Source organism: Cylas formicarius, unplaced genomic scaffold (assembly GCF_029955315.1).
Source record: "Cylas formicarius isolate icCylForm1 unplaced genomic scaffold, icCylForm1.1 PGA_scaffold_3__17_contigs__length_32017465, whole genome shotgun sequence".
Taxonomy (NCBI): Eukaryota; Metazoa; Arthropoda; class Insecta; order Coleoptera; family Brentidae; genus Cylas; species Cylas formicarius.
Genome location: NW_026844326.1, coordinates 16,366,620 through 16,380,056, shown reverse-complemented (window position 1 = coordinate 16,380,056; position 13,437 = coordinate 16,366,620). Strand labels below are relative to the sequence as shown.

Sequence of the window (13,437 nt, the reverse complement as noted above, 5' to 3'; positions counted from 1 at the left end):
AAAAAAAAATGATTCACCACCTAATCAGACTGTAAAAAGTTGCTAGAGGGCACTCCCGCTTTGAATATGTAAAAAAGGAATCAAATTTTTGAACGAATGAACGTATTTGAAGGTACTCAAGCTTAATGACATATACGGGTAACCAGCAAAATTTCGCTACTTGTTAATAAACATTTTGTCACAATAAATAAGAACTAAAAGTTCAGATTTTCACAATTGATAAAGACACGGTGTTGTCGACACAATTGTCATAAAAATATATAATTTCGTGAAAATCTGAACTTTTAGTTATTTATTCTTCACGTAGAAGATTTGTGAAGAGAAATAATTTTAATTACATAATTAGTTTCGGCACCAGCGCACCGTAGCGAACAAAGTGTTTATAAACGTGTTGCATACTATACATACATACTACGTCAAAATGCCATTAGCCGTGACTAAAATACCGGAAACGGTCGAACTGGCTCGCAAGTCAATAATGTTTCAAAGTGACTCCTTGCGCACTCCTGATCAGTGCAAAATTGGAAATGTTTGAATAACGAGCGGAAAAAAAATTGTAACAATTTTCTTCAATTAAATGCCAAAATTATTCATTAAAAATACCTTAAAAAATACTTCTGGCAAGCGCAAAAAGCAAACGTTAATTTATTTCTACAAGTCGGGCTTTTTATAACACTTGCGAACACGCGCAACGCAATTCAGACATAATTTAATTTTGAAAGTTAAATGTTGATGAACTTAATTTTATTAATTTTTTAAATTAATATTAAATTGCACAAAATCAAATCCGCCAAGTCTATAGAATTGGATAATTGACCTAACAAATGTAGAAAATTTGTTAACCTACAGGGTTGGTACAGACGAATACAGAAAAATTCTTAATATTTCGAATTACCTTAAATTCTTTAGTTAGAGTTTATTTAAATTAAATTAAAAATAAATCGACACGGTGCACAGTGCGGCACGGCGTAGGGAAAAACGGACACAAACCATAATTTTGCCAAAAATTTAATTAATTCAAATACATTTAGTTGTTGAATTGGTTTCACTTACTAATACTGCCATCAAAAAATTCACTCACGTTCTTATAATTAAGCAATTTTTTTTATTTGATCCTTCATTTTGGAGTTCTCCGTACGAATTAAATTTTCATTTTCTTTCATAAACAAAAATTTTAACGGTCCATAGGATAAAGTGGAAGAGTATTGATTGAGTATTGATGAGTATTGAGTATTGACCCACAAAACTTCGCCGCTGTCACACATATTCATCCGTTCTCATATCCCTTTCGAGAAATTTTTATTTCTTTTTTAACAAAAGAGTTTTGCTTTTATTTTCTTGTATTATTTAAAACTTGTAATAAACTATGAACAGTTTTTTTTCTAATGTTTCCTGTAAATAATATTTCTCTGAGATTTTTGTTACTTTTCTGAAAGGTTCAAGTCTAGAATTAATGCTAAAGCATTTTCTGTCATTATAATGGGTGTTTTTTTTTTCGATGTATAGAACTTTAAGTTGGCATTACTGTTCAAGATGGTGACCGATTTAACAGCTGTCAAGTGATTTATTCTCAGAACAACGCTTGCAAATAGTGCAATTTTATTTCTAAAATAATGGTTCTGTGCGGAATACGTATCGCGGACTACATCCATTTTATCGTCGACAAAATCTTCCATCAGAGCAGTTGATTCGATTAACCATGGAACAGTTTCGCACCACGTTTACTCTTATTGATAACTCGCATCCCCAGAGACGCCGTACGGTGCGTACAGAAGAAGCTATTGCTGCTGTAGAGCGTAGCATTGAGTCCATCCGCCATCGAGCACAGGAATTGGATCTGTGTCCATTTACTCTATGGAAGATTTTGCGGAAGGATCTTGGTTTACGTGCTTACGAAATCCAACTCGCGCAAGAATTGAAGCCAAAAGATCATCAAGTAAGGCGTAGATTCGTCAAATGGGCCCAAAACGAGATTGCCGTTGTTCCCGATTTTCATAAGCGAATTTTGTTTAGCGATGAAGCGCACGTCAACAAACAAAACTGCCGCATTTGGAGCGAAGCTAATCCTCAAGTGTATGTCGAAACACCAGAAAAACTGACTGTTTGGTGCGCTTTATGGGCTGGTGGAATCATTGGTCCGTACTTCTTCAAAAACGATGATAGCCAGAACGTTACAGTTAATGGTGATCGGTATAGAGCTATGAATACCAACTCTTTCATTCCTGAATTGAATAACCATGACGTCCAGGAGATGTGGTTTCAACAAGACGACGCAACATGTCACACAGCGCGTGCCACAATCGATTTATTGAAAGACACGTTTGGTGACCGCCTAATTTCACGTTTTGGACCTGTGAACTGGCCTCCAAGATCTTGTGATTTAACACCGCTAGACTACTTTCTGTGGGGCTATGTAAAGTCATTGGTCTATGCGGATAAGCCACAAACGCTTGACCATTGGGAAGACAACATTCGCCGTGTTATTGCCGATATACGGCCACAAATGTTGGAAAAAGTCATCAAAAATTGGACGTCCAGATTGGACTACATCCGCGCCGGCCGTGGCGGTCATATGCTAGAAATCATATTTAAAATGTAATGCCACAAGGTTATCTTTCGGATAAATAAAATTCATGTCAATCGAATAATCCATCGTTGTTTCATTGCAACTTAAAGTTCTATACATCAAAAAAAAACACCCCTTACAATATTAGGGTTAAATGGTGTTGGCGCATCTCTTCAGCAGGATATACATTTAAGATATTTGCAACCCGTCGTTTATTAGTTTTACTTGACGCTTCATTGAAAGGTTTAAGAGGCCTGCCACGACTAAGTCCAGGTATATCTTCAACTTGGGTTCTTGATACATTAAAAAGTTCATCAGGAAGTGAACATTCACAACTGAGCCAGTCACCGTAACGCTTTAAAAAATATGATCCATTTGTAGTGCAATTTCAAAATTTTGTTTTTACAGTCAAGCAGAAAAATTTTTAAACATTCAAATGTATCATCTCAAATCACTTCAATGTGCAATGTTAATAATACAGGGCGCCCTTTTCTCATTCGAACAAAACCACTGGTTTATCAGGTCCGAATTTCTGATGCAAAAATTTTTCCGCTGTTCTCCTATAAGAAAAATATGCACCCATGTTAGAATAGCGCATTGTCAGGGCTAATTTTGTTTAAATATGAAAGTTAAGTATTAAATTGTAATCTCAAGAATGGTCTTTGTTTGTTTTTTAAAAATTCTATTTTAATTTTAGTGTATTAATTTCTTTACATAGTTCAAGACGCTTGATAAAAAATCTAAAAAACTCTGACAAACCAATAAAGGAATAAAACATCATATGGATATGAAAAAGTACGCACCTTGATGTCGATTTTCCATTATGGAAAATTAATTTTATTTATTTACATATTTATTAAAAACGTAAACATTGACTGTCAATTGAAACAATTCGACTTGATTGCAATTGAAGATTCCATCAGTTTTTACAATTTCCTTTATCAGGAAATAATATTATGTGGGCTTTAATAAAAAGTTAAAAATTCTATGTTTGCCAGTCAGTGGTGTGGAGCGCTATAGCTGGTACAAATGCAATAATGATGATATTATTTCTATTTTGTCGTTGTCACTAATCGCACAACCTCGGAAGTAAAAATTCCACTATTTACAGCTCAAGCTACGTTGAACTTTTCGACGTTCAACCCTCTTCGGTAATCATCGGGTCGTAAAATCCCATATCGCTGTTGATATACGGACCTCTTATCCTGACGCCGCTAAATTTTTAATCAGGACGAAAGCGACTCGTTCACATACTCCGGGTAAGGGGACTCCCGTGATCGACACGCCACAAAAGACCCACCTCAATTCCCCGCCACCGCCACCCCGTATCCAGAGACGCGATGACATGGAAGCGGTCGCCGAGGCGGGTTTCATTTTTTTTTCTTTGGTTTCAATCATGCGCGCTTCGGTGCCCTTTTAACTCCGAGGAACGACGCGAAGAATGAATGGGCTTCCGCCTTTTTGTCAAACCACGCCATCATTCCTCAATAATAATGAACTTTTTGTCAAACAGTACTATAATACCACGGTATTAATACCCACTCTGGATCGGTGTCAACCGGGACCAGTGGCGGCGTTTGATTCTTATTTATTTTGAGAAATGCAACTTAAATTGATAACACAGTGCATTTGTATATTTTCGGGGGCCCTTTTTCCACAAACGGCATATTTTTTATCTACCACGTCATTTTTTTTATAGCGCTCTAATCTTAAAAATGTTATTTTATTAATATACATACCTATAACATGAATATGTTTGGTTCATGTTAGGCATGATTTTTATGAAATTAAATATGATTTGGTAACACTGGATAATATTAGATTTCTCTGCAAAGCAACAGAGTTGGCGAAGAAGCGTCAATGCAGCGTTGTAACCTGCTTATGGTTGTATTGGGCGTCGTGCTACTGTGTTCGCGGCTGTTGCCTTCATTGTTGCATATTTCTAATGTTCTAAAACGTATAACTACGGAAAGAAGACATTGTGTGAACCATCCAAATAACTTTTGTTATATATCTGGTAGTTATGTCGTAGTAAAGCAAAGGAAAACTATACGATTGCTATTTTTGTTCCTGTAATGTTCAAGGATTCAACAGAAAAAATAAGAAACAAATTGTATATCCCAATCTTGACTGCTATTCGACCAATTCCTCATACAGATGACTCAGATTTTACACCAGATTTCAGAGAGCCCGAAGTGTTTAACCAGAGCGAATTAAATGATTTAATTAGAGATTTGCACATTCCAAAAAGTGCATCAGAATTCAATGATCAAACGAACTTACCTGGTAAGTGAAGTTCGATCGTAATTATATGTTACACCTCTTCGTAGAAATCAATATACGTAGTCCCCCTTCTAGTCGCTAGGTGGCACCACAGCTTTAAAGCAGAGCCAAAAAACTGTGGAATAACTTACCATGGACGGTATATTCGCCATCTATGGTCTTAACCTCATTCTATTTTAAAGCCCGTTTATAATAAATTTGCCAAAGGGCATTTTAGTACTGTTCAGAACAGTAAATTGGGCGGGAATGGGTGATTTCTACGAAGAGGTGTAACATATAATTACGATCGAACTTCACTTACCAGGTAAGTTCGTTTGATCATTGAATTATATGTTACACCTCTTCTATGAAATCAATATACGTAGACTTTCAAAGGCAACTCAGCAAATTTGTTATAAAACGATTTTATTCGGCTATATAAGGAAATCCAGAAAGTTTATGAAAGCCTCGTGTACAAATACAAAATAAATGGCTATCCGAGAAAACAAACCTTCTGAAAAATTCTATGTCCCAAATGTGGCATTAACAAAAAGGCCTGCACTTGCTGTACAAATAGGTCTATTATATAAAAGGGGAAAACATTTAGAGCATTCTCACCAATCTGCCGTTTTTCCAATCATATCAATTGAAACACCTTTACAAAACGCAGACGATGTTGAGGCATGTCGAGTTCTGTGAACAGTAAAAATAAAAGTGTAGACACCACTATCTTCTAAAGTTATCTTTATTCATCTACTTTTGTTGGGTATAGTTGCTGCCCTACAAGGCTTTTTAAATGTAATGAGTAAACGAGATTCACTGCCTCTTAAAGCACTGGCCCTCTCAATAATATATTTGAAACCACACAAAGATTTACATCTTCATATTTATGCAAAATTAAAAAACAGGTCGAGTCTTATTTATAGCTGAAATCTTAATTTGATTCGTTATTCTAATTTCTAATCCATCTGGAAATGATTTTATGTTGACCAATTCTATAAGAGAGAGCGTTTGGACTCTATGTACAATCGTTAACTTCAGTAGGAGAAACTAATTTAATTATTTTAATGACAGTTAATTGCTTTAATGACAAGTCATTAGAACGTAACCCTTTTACAAAGTCAGGGACATAACTAGGGCCCCAAGTGCTGTTATATCTTGGTTTACTTGGCCTTAGATTATAAACACCTTAAAAAACCTAGTTAGATTTGCATTGTTAAATAAACCTGATCCAAAAATAAGGCCGTGCTGCACTGAAAGAACTCAATGAGCCATAGGACTTGCCTTGTCTAAAATGAATAGTAAGGAAATCCAATACAGCCTAGGTGAGAAGTAATAACACTCCACTCCCCTCCTTTCGTAGAAGCTCCACCAAAGTTTAAATGCATGCAGGTATTAAATGCCTCAAGGTAGCGCTCTGAACAGATGATAGAAAAATATCCAGCAAATCTTCTGGAATGCTTGCCTGACAAAATCCCTGCAGCCAGGGTAAGGGATTTCCACAAAGGGTGACCTCTCCTGTCAAAAGAAGAAGGTAATTTGTCTGGAATTAGAAACAATAAATAACTACAACGCCTCCCATGAAAAAAAAGCAAACCAATGCTGGCTGTGCCCGTAAGGGATTACTGCGATCCCTGTAGCTCAATCAGCCTTGATTTTTCGTAAAACAAGTGGCAACAAGCAAAACGGGGGGAAAACATAGAAGAAACTGTCGCTCCAAAAAACAGTAAACGAGTCTTCATTAGATGCCTCCGGATCTGGAAATTAGGAAATAAACTTTCCGCATTTCTTACTTAGGCGAGAAGCAAACAGTTCGATTTATGGGAATCCAAATTTGCTTGTTATTTTAGCAAAAGCATTGTCCGAAAGGTACCATTCACCATCAAAATTCAAATTCGTGGGTTCCTTATGCGCTTCAAAATTATCGGAAGATCGAATGTAAGATGCTTTAACCCATAACCTCCTTTCTTCACACCAACCCCAAGGCGCCTCGAAATTTCGTTTAAAACAGGAAATTTTACTCACCCTATTCTATTTACATACAAAATAGCAGTTGTGTTATCAATCCTCAAAAGTGTCTCGCAGTTAGTCAAATACGAGGCGAAGCATTAGAGACCAAATGAGGCCGCAGTTAATTCTAGTGCATTAATATGAAACTGAGCTTCCCTAGGACTCCAAAGTTCTCTGGCACAATTCCCCAACCCAAAGGAGTACCATCTGAGAAAATCTCAAGTTTGTAACATTGCTGCCTTACAGGGCATTCAGGATTCTGTAAACTTTTTAGCCATCACATAAAATCCCTCCGTAAATTACAAGGAATTATCATCCAAATATCATAATTATCGACAGAGTCTTGAAGGGCTAGATATTTGATTCTCTCAAAAATTCTTAGTATATACCCAACTGTAACAAACTGCTGGGCAAACTGAAAACTAGCACAGCACAAAGCTCGGCAAAGACTCTTATTTCGCAACGGTTCAAATTGCAAAACTTACTTACTCATCAGAAAAAACAAGTGGTGGGATTCAAAAAAACAAAACCTAAAAATTTACGGGATTTCGAAGGATGTAAAACATTCTTATAATTAATAACATAACCCAACCTAATCAGTGTGTTGCAAGTTACTGGAACATTTTTTAAGGATAGCTAACTATCACCAAATAGTAAAGTTATCTAAATAAACTATTGAGGGAAAAGCCTTGGCAGGGAGATAAGAAACCACAGATTTCATTAATTCTGTAAAGGCCCACGGGGCGGTGCATAAACCAAAGGGTAACACGTTAAACTGATAACAGAGAGCATCAAAATAAAATCTTAGAAAATTCTTTTGATTTTCAATTATTGGGACTAGAAAGTAAGCTTCTTTCAAGTCCAGAGTGGTCATAAAGGACTTCCTTGTGAAGAGTGTTTCTACTAATTTTCTGTCTTCCAGTTTAAAATGACAAGTGTCAATAAAAGCATTCAGTTTCTTTAAATTTAAAACTAATCAAACCGAACCATCCAATTTTGAAACCAAAAAGATCTGTAAAATAAATGGATAAGCAAGGTTCGCAAACTGCAATTGCACTTATCTCTAACAGGTGTTTGACCACATTACAAATTGAATCTTTTTCTTGTTGGGACCAAACAGGATCTGTCGTAATCAAGTCCTGTATAACTGGCCTCGCAAATGGAATTTTATATCCATCTAACCAAGGTAGAATCTGTGCATCTTGAGTTCTAGAGTTCCAAATGTCCCGAAACTCGTGCAATCTTTCAACAAAAGTACTTACTATTTTTTCCTGGGGACACAACTCCACCCCCTTTCCTCTCGAACCTTCCTGTATTCCCTCTTTTGAGGGTACAATGACTTTCACCCACTTCAGCCTTGCAACTTCCGGGAACGAAGTGGGACGGTCGAGTTTAAATTTGTATGCTATAAAAGCCTTGTTCCGGATGCACCTGACTTTAACTCGGCCACTAATCTGCAGCTAATCTGATTGATTTGAGCCTATCAGCCAAATCTTCTCCATATAAACAAGAGTGCAAAGAAGCATCAACGAGCACTTCCTTCATACATGCAGCGAAAGGCTTAACGCGGCTGAACTTCTATATACTGAACCTAAATGGTGTATTTTGCTTAAAACAAATATTGCATTACTCAACATTTCGATGAGAAGTAAGTACTACTCATCCTTAACCGGTTTCAAAAGCAAGGTCAAGAGCGTCCTACCAACCACCATCAAAGCACCCCTTGTTGCAGTCAGTCTCTCATCCCTTTTCTTTCCACCTTTGTTGATGGCAGATTTCATCTGCACATTCAATTTAGGAGAGTTATTGAGCGGCAATTCTTCGGCACAGGATATCAACGCAAAAGGTCACTGAGACAATCTTCGGACACACCGGATTTCAAAAAGGTATTAATCTGACTTGCCAAAATGTCATGACACATCAAACTTTGTGTTGGGACTATCGACCCCATAGCTTAAAGGCCATTTTGCTTTAAATCCGTCTCAAGGGGCTCAACAATGACATCAGAATTAATTGAAGGGCCTAAAAAATATACTTACGATGGAGTAAATGCATTCCAACAGCCATAAAAAATTGTTCATTATGTCCCAGTATCCCGGGCGCCTCATCCATAGCCGGACGAGCCAGAAAACTCTATTTTTTCGATGTCGAAAAAATATAAAACCATATGTATGGCCGACCCCCTCACAAAAGGATTGCTTCCAATTGTGAAACACTTACATACGACTGCTGTCGTATAAGTGGGAAAGATGGGGGGTCTTTCGAGTTCTGGGGATTCCGATCGGAACCCGGACGATGAAGAAATCGTCTCCCAATTGTAAGAAAATCTCGTTGATGGGAACCACGCCACTAGCGATTATGTAATCGCGGATGGAAAGATTTAATCTTTCGTCGTAGGTAGGTTCTTTCTTCATCCGATAAGGAATAACGTAAATCTCACTTGTACTTCTCCATTTAACTTCCAAAAACGCTGAAAAAAGCTGAAAACACCGACGCCGAATAAAAATGAACATGTGCCACCAAAGCACAAAAAGAGGAATGAGGTTAAGACCATAGATGGCGAATATACCGTCCATGGTAAGTTATTCCACAGTTTTTTGGCTCTGCTTTAAAGCTGTGGTGCCACCTAGCGACTAGAAGGGGGACTACGTATATTGATTTCATAGAAGAGGTGTAACATATAATTGTTAACGTAAAGACCTGATGTCACATCAAGCTTTTACTGAGATCGCGAAAAAAATTTCAATATTTTACTCAGGAAGGACCACTTGTGTGTTGCAAAACTATTCCCGACTTAGTGTCAAAATTAGGAAATGTGCCATATATAAAAGAAGAACCGCGCCTGTCTATTGACTCAACTAAACGTAGTTTAAAAGGCGTTTTATTGTGCAATGGTAACGAGTGGTCTCGGTTCCCGTTGCACATTCGGCACATTTAAAAGAAAAGTTTGAAAATTTAGGACTTCTTTTGAAGAAAATAAAATACCAAGAACATCAGTGGATGCTGTGTGGTGGCCTTAAAGTGTTGTGCATGTCCCTAGGACAACAGGGGGGTTATAAAAAATTTCCATGCTTTATTTGTGAGTGGGATAGTCGGGTAAGAGATAGACATTAGACATATATAGAATGGCCCTCTAGAACAAGCCTTACACCTGGTAGCAAAAATGTATTTTAAGAGCGAGCTTAGTTGACCCCAAAAAAGTTTTACAAGCAGTTGGTTAAATGGACAGTGTTTCAAATATTTGTTTGAGAAATTTCCAGCCATATCTGATACCAAGATAAAGGAAGGTATTTTTGCTGGACCGCAGATTGAACATTATGCAAAAACAGGGATTTTCAAAACTCAATGACCAATGTCGACTGGGTTTCATTTAAAGAAATAATTGATACATTTCTTGGGAACCCTAAGAACGAAAATTGCGAAAGTATTGTTCAAAATATGTAACAACACTTTCATCGTCTATGTTGTAATATGAGTTTGAAAGTGCATCTCCTGTTGTCACACTTGAACTACTTTCGTCAAAATCTTGAAGCAGCTAGCGAAGAACAGGGCGAGAGGTTTCACCAGGACATTAAGGAAATCGAATTACTACTGTATATTAAAACGGGATATGCCCTTAAAAACACACAGCCGAATGTCCGCGATTTCCTCCAAAAATACTAAGATTTCACTCACAAAAGTCTGAGTGAAGTTTTTTTTCTTTTTTTTTAATAGGCTTCCACTTTTTTACTGAATAAAAAACAAATTATTTTAGAAATATCGTTTTTTTCTAATTTGCAAGAAAACCTTGCCTGATACAAATAACTGCATAGAATTTTTTAAATCTGCCTACCAAATTTATATAAAATCATTTTTCAAAATAAAAACATCTGGCAAAAAGTTTAATTTTGTGGACTCGTGTAATTAAGACACAACTTAAAGCAAAAAAATATAATACTACAAATTATCAACGTGAAATTGTTGATTAGTACTATAAAAATGTGCATGAGAAACAGATAAACCAAATCGACATATAAAAGCATCGTCGTTCTTAGCAGCCTGCCAAAAATATTCGAAATTTTACAATTGAATGATATCTCTGGCGGAACAAATTTTTACTTGTACCTCCGAAGTAAAATTTAGAATAGTTGCGTTGTTGTCATATGAGTCGTATGGTTTACGTTTAAACAACAGTTCGTTTGGTTATATCGTTCGCGAGCGTGCAACATTAAAGGTAAGGCTTACCAGTTCCAAGTCCAAACACATTATGAATTGCTCTTTCGATGAATGTCACTCAAGAAACACTAAATAACAATTGTCTAGCACGCTTGCGGACAACTGCAGAACTAGACAAACTAGTTTGACAACTGCAACTAAAGCGATTTATGGTTACTCCTACAATATTTAATAGGCAATTAATTTCATACTAATTCAATAATGTCCTCCAAATTACTATATACAAATCTTCTGGATTCGTTCTGCGTGGGTTGTTGATGAATGCGCCAGTTTCAGTTAAGCTCTGAAGAAGCCAACAGGATGATTGGCGAAACGTCAGCAATTTCGATTCATTAACAACAAGTTTCTTTGAAAAATGTATGTAGTAAAGACCCAATTAAAATCAACTGTTTTTTGTTTAATAACGATTCGTCATTTACAATTATTAATGCCATTAATCTACATACATATTAAACATTTTTGGAGTATTAAAATATCATGCCAGGCCTGCAATAACAATTTTGATATTCTGCCAAAACATTTAGATTTGATTAGCAGTTATCAGTTAAGTTACAAGAGTAGAAAATTTAAAGACGAATCCAAAAATACAAATACTGTTTAAATAAACCAATAGGGAAATATTTCACAGCACAGACCGTTTACAACTTTTTTCCTCGTCCATTTTCAAAATACACAGAAAATTTGAAATTAATTTTTCCTGACTTAAAAGACGAAAGAAAAAGCAACATTTCCTAGGAGCTTCTCATTAACTAAAGTATAGTATTTTCAGCACGCAGAAACAAATCCTTTCTAGATTTTTGTTACTTCAAAATTCCATTTTTTACGCAGACGTGTTTCAAAACCGTTTATATGTAAATGTAAAAATTAGGGCGCGATTTATCAGCTTGGCGGGATAAAAGGAAAACGTAATCCATGAACTCTAAATAATAAAATCGTTTCCAAATTCGTTTCCATGTTGCTTTCTGGTTTTTATAAAATTTATCGTATCTCCGAGATATCGTAACGAAAACATTTTTAATTTAAATTATTCTATATTTTGAATTTTATATTCTTGATAAGGGTTACATCTTTCTTATTACATATAAATATAATTGCAAACCTTTTAATACGTTAAATAAATAAACAAAATAATTCTTAGAGATGTACATTTTCGATGGATTAACGTCGAGTTTGTCGTTCTCAAAGCGCACCCCACTGCCGACAAAAGAAAAAAAAGAGCAGATTAAAAAAAAAGGTCGAGACGATTGGTATTCGCTAATTAATACGAGCGCGATGACTATATAATAGCAGGAAACTCATTTCCTATACAACGCGTATATATTTCAACTCTTTGCGTCGATTAGAAACGCTTGAAGCGACGACACGCAATTTTCGTGGCGCAAAATAACAAAATAGGTACGTGGCACCGTTAACGACGAAACATTTCTATTGACGTCAAACAATCGAACAAGAACAATGAATCAGGGATTCGTGATATTTCACAGATAAAACGTTAAAGATGACCGAAATGATAACAAAAAAAAAAAAAAGATCGCACGTTCGTATACGTCATTAGTAACTACAAATACAAAACATTTTCTACTTCAAGCCAGGAAAATTGAAGAAAGTGTCCTTTTTTCTTTACATCTTATAGTTTTTTGCAGTTTATAACCTGTTGGGGGGCGAAAAATCTTTGCGCCTATTATTGAGGTATGCGATTCTCAATGTATTTGATAATTTCATCTGTATTTATTATGATTTAAGCAGTAAAACCGAAATTTAACGCACAACATAACTATTATAATTTTAATTCACTTTTGTTTAAAAGAATCGATCTACGGAAATCGATGGCAAGAGTTGAATGCATATTCCTAGAATTTGACTTGGGAGCACATTCGAGAGTCTGACAGTAAAATGGAGAGGATAGTAGTCTCTGATTGTTTCGCGCATTCTTTCGAGTAATTTTATTAAATTTCCATATATCAAGACTCTAGTTAGATTAACAACAGGTATGTTGTGAGAAACTCAGTAGGACATGTCTTCTAAAGTTCTCACGGCTTACGAAGTTGACAACAAATCCTGCTGAGGTATTACCTACTACCTATTTATTTTATTAAGATTACCATTCATACAGAGAAGCACTCAAAAATAAATGATAAAATGATTTGGAACGCCCAATGCTTTTCTATCCGATGTTTGGTTAGATCCCATTTCTGCTTCTATTCGTATTTGTATTAAAAAGGCCAATGACATCCAAATTTGCGTTGAAATGACAACATCGACTTGAAAGTTTGGGGTGGTGATGGCACCTATTTTCATCTTAGGTCTATTGCAGAAAGGTGTGAAGTAGTAAAAACACCTTAGCTATGCACTTCCATTGTTTAGCACTAATTTTATTGCAAAAT

At 36.0% G+C, this 13,437-nt stretch overlaps 1 protein-coding gene and 1 long non-coding RNA gene across 3 annotated transcripts in view; both read right to left on the bottom strand.

Moving 5' to 3' along the window:
- The window catches only part of LOC132699839 (ski oncogene), a 183,050-nt gene that overhangs the window by 120,358 nt on the left and 49,255 nt on the right, over window positions 1-13,437 (bottom strand). The window lies entirely within an intron of this gene.
- LOC132699845 (uncharacterized) lies at window positions 6,117-9,514 on the bottom strand. Of its 2 annotated transcripts, none has more exons than XR_009618562.1 (3): window positions 8,101-9,514; window positions 6,426-8,047; window positions 6,117-6,371 (listed from the first exon to the last, which is right to left on the bottom strand). It is a non-coding gene; the product is annotated as an uncharacterized LOC132699845 (long non-coding RNA). The 2 variants fall into 2 exon arrangements; XR_009618563.1 differs by having other exon boundaries at window positions 6,426-6,585.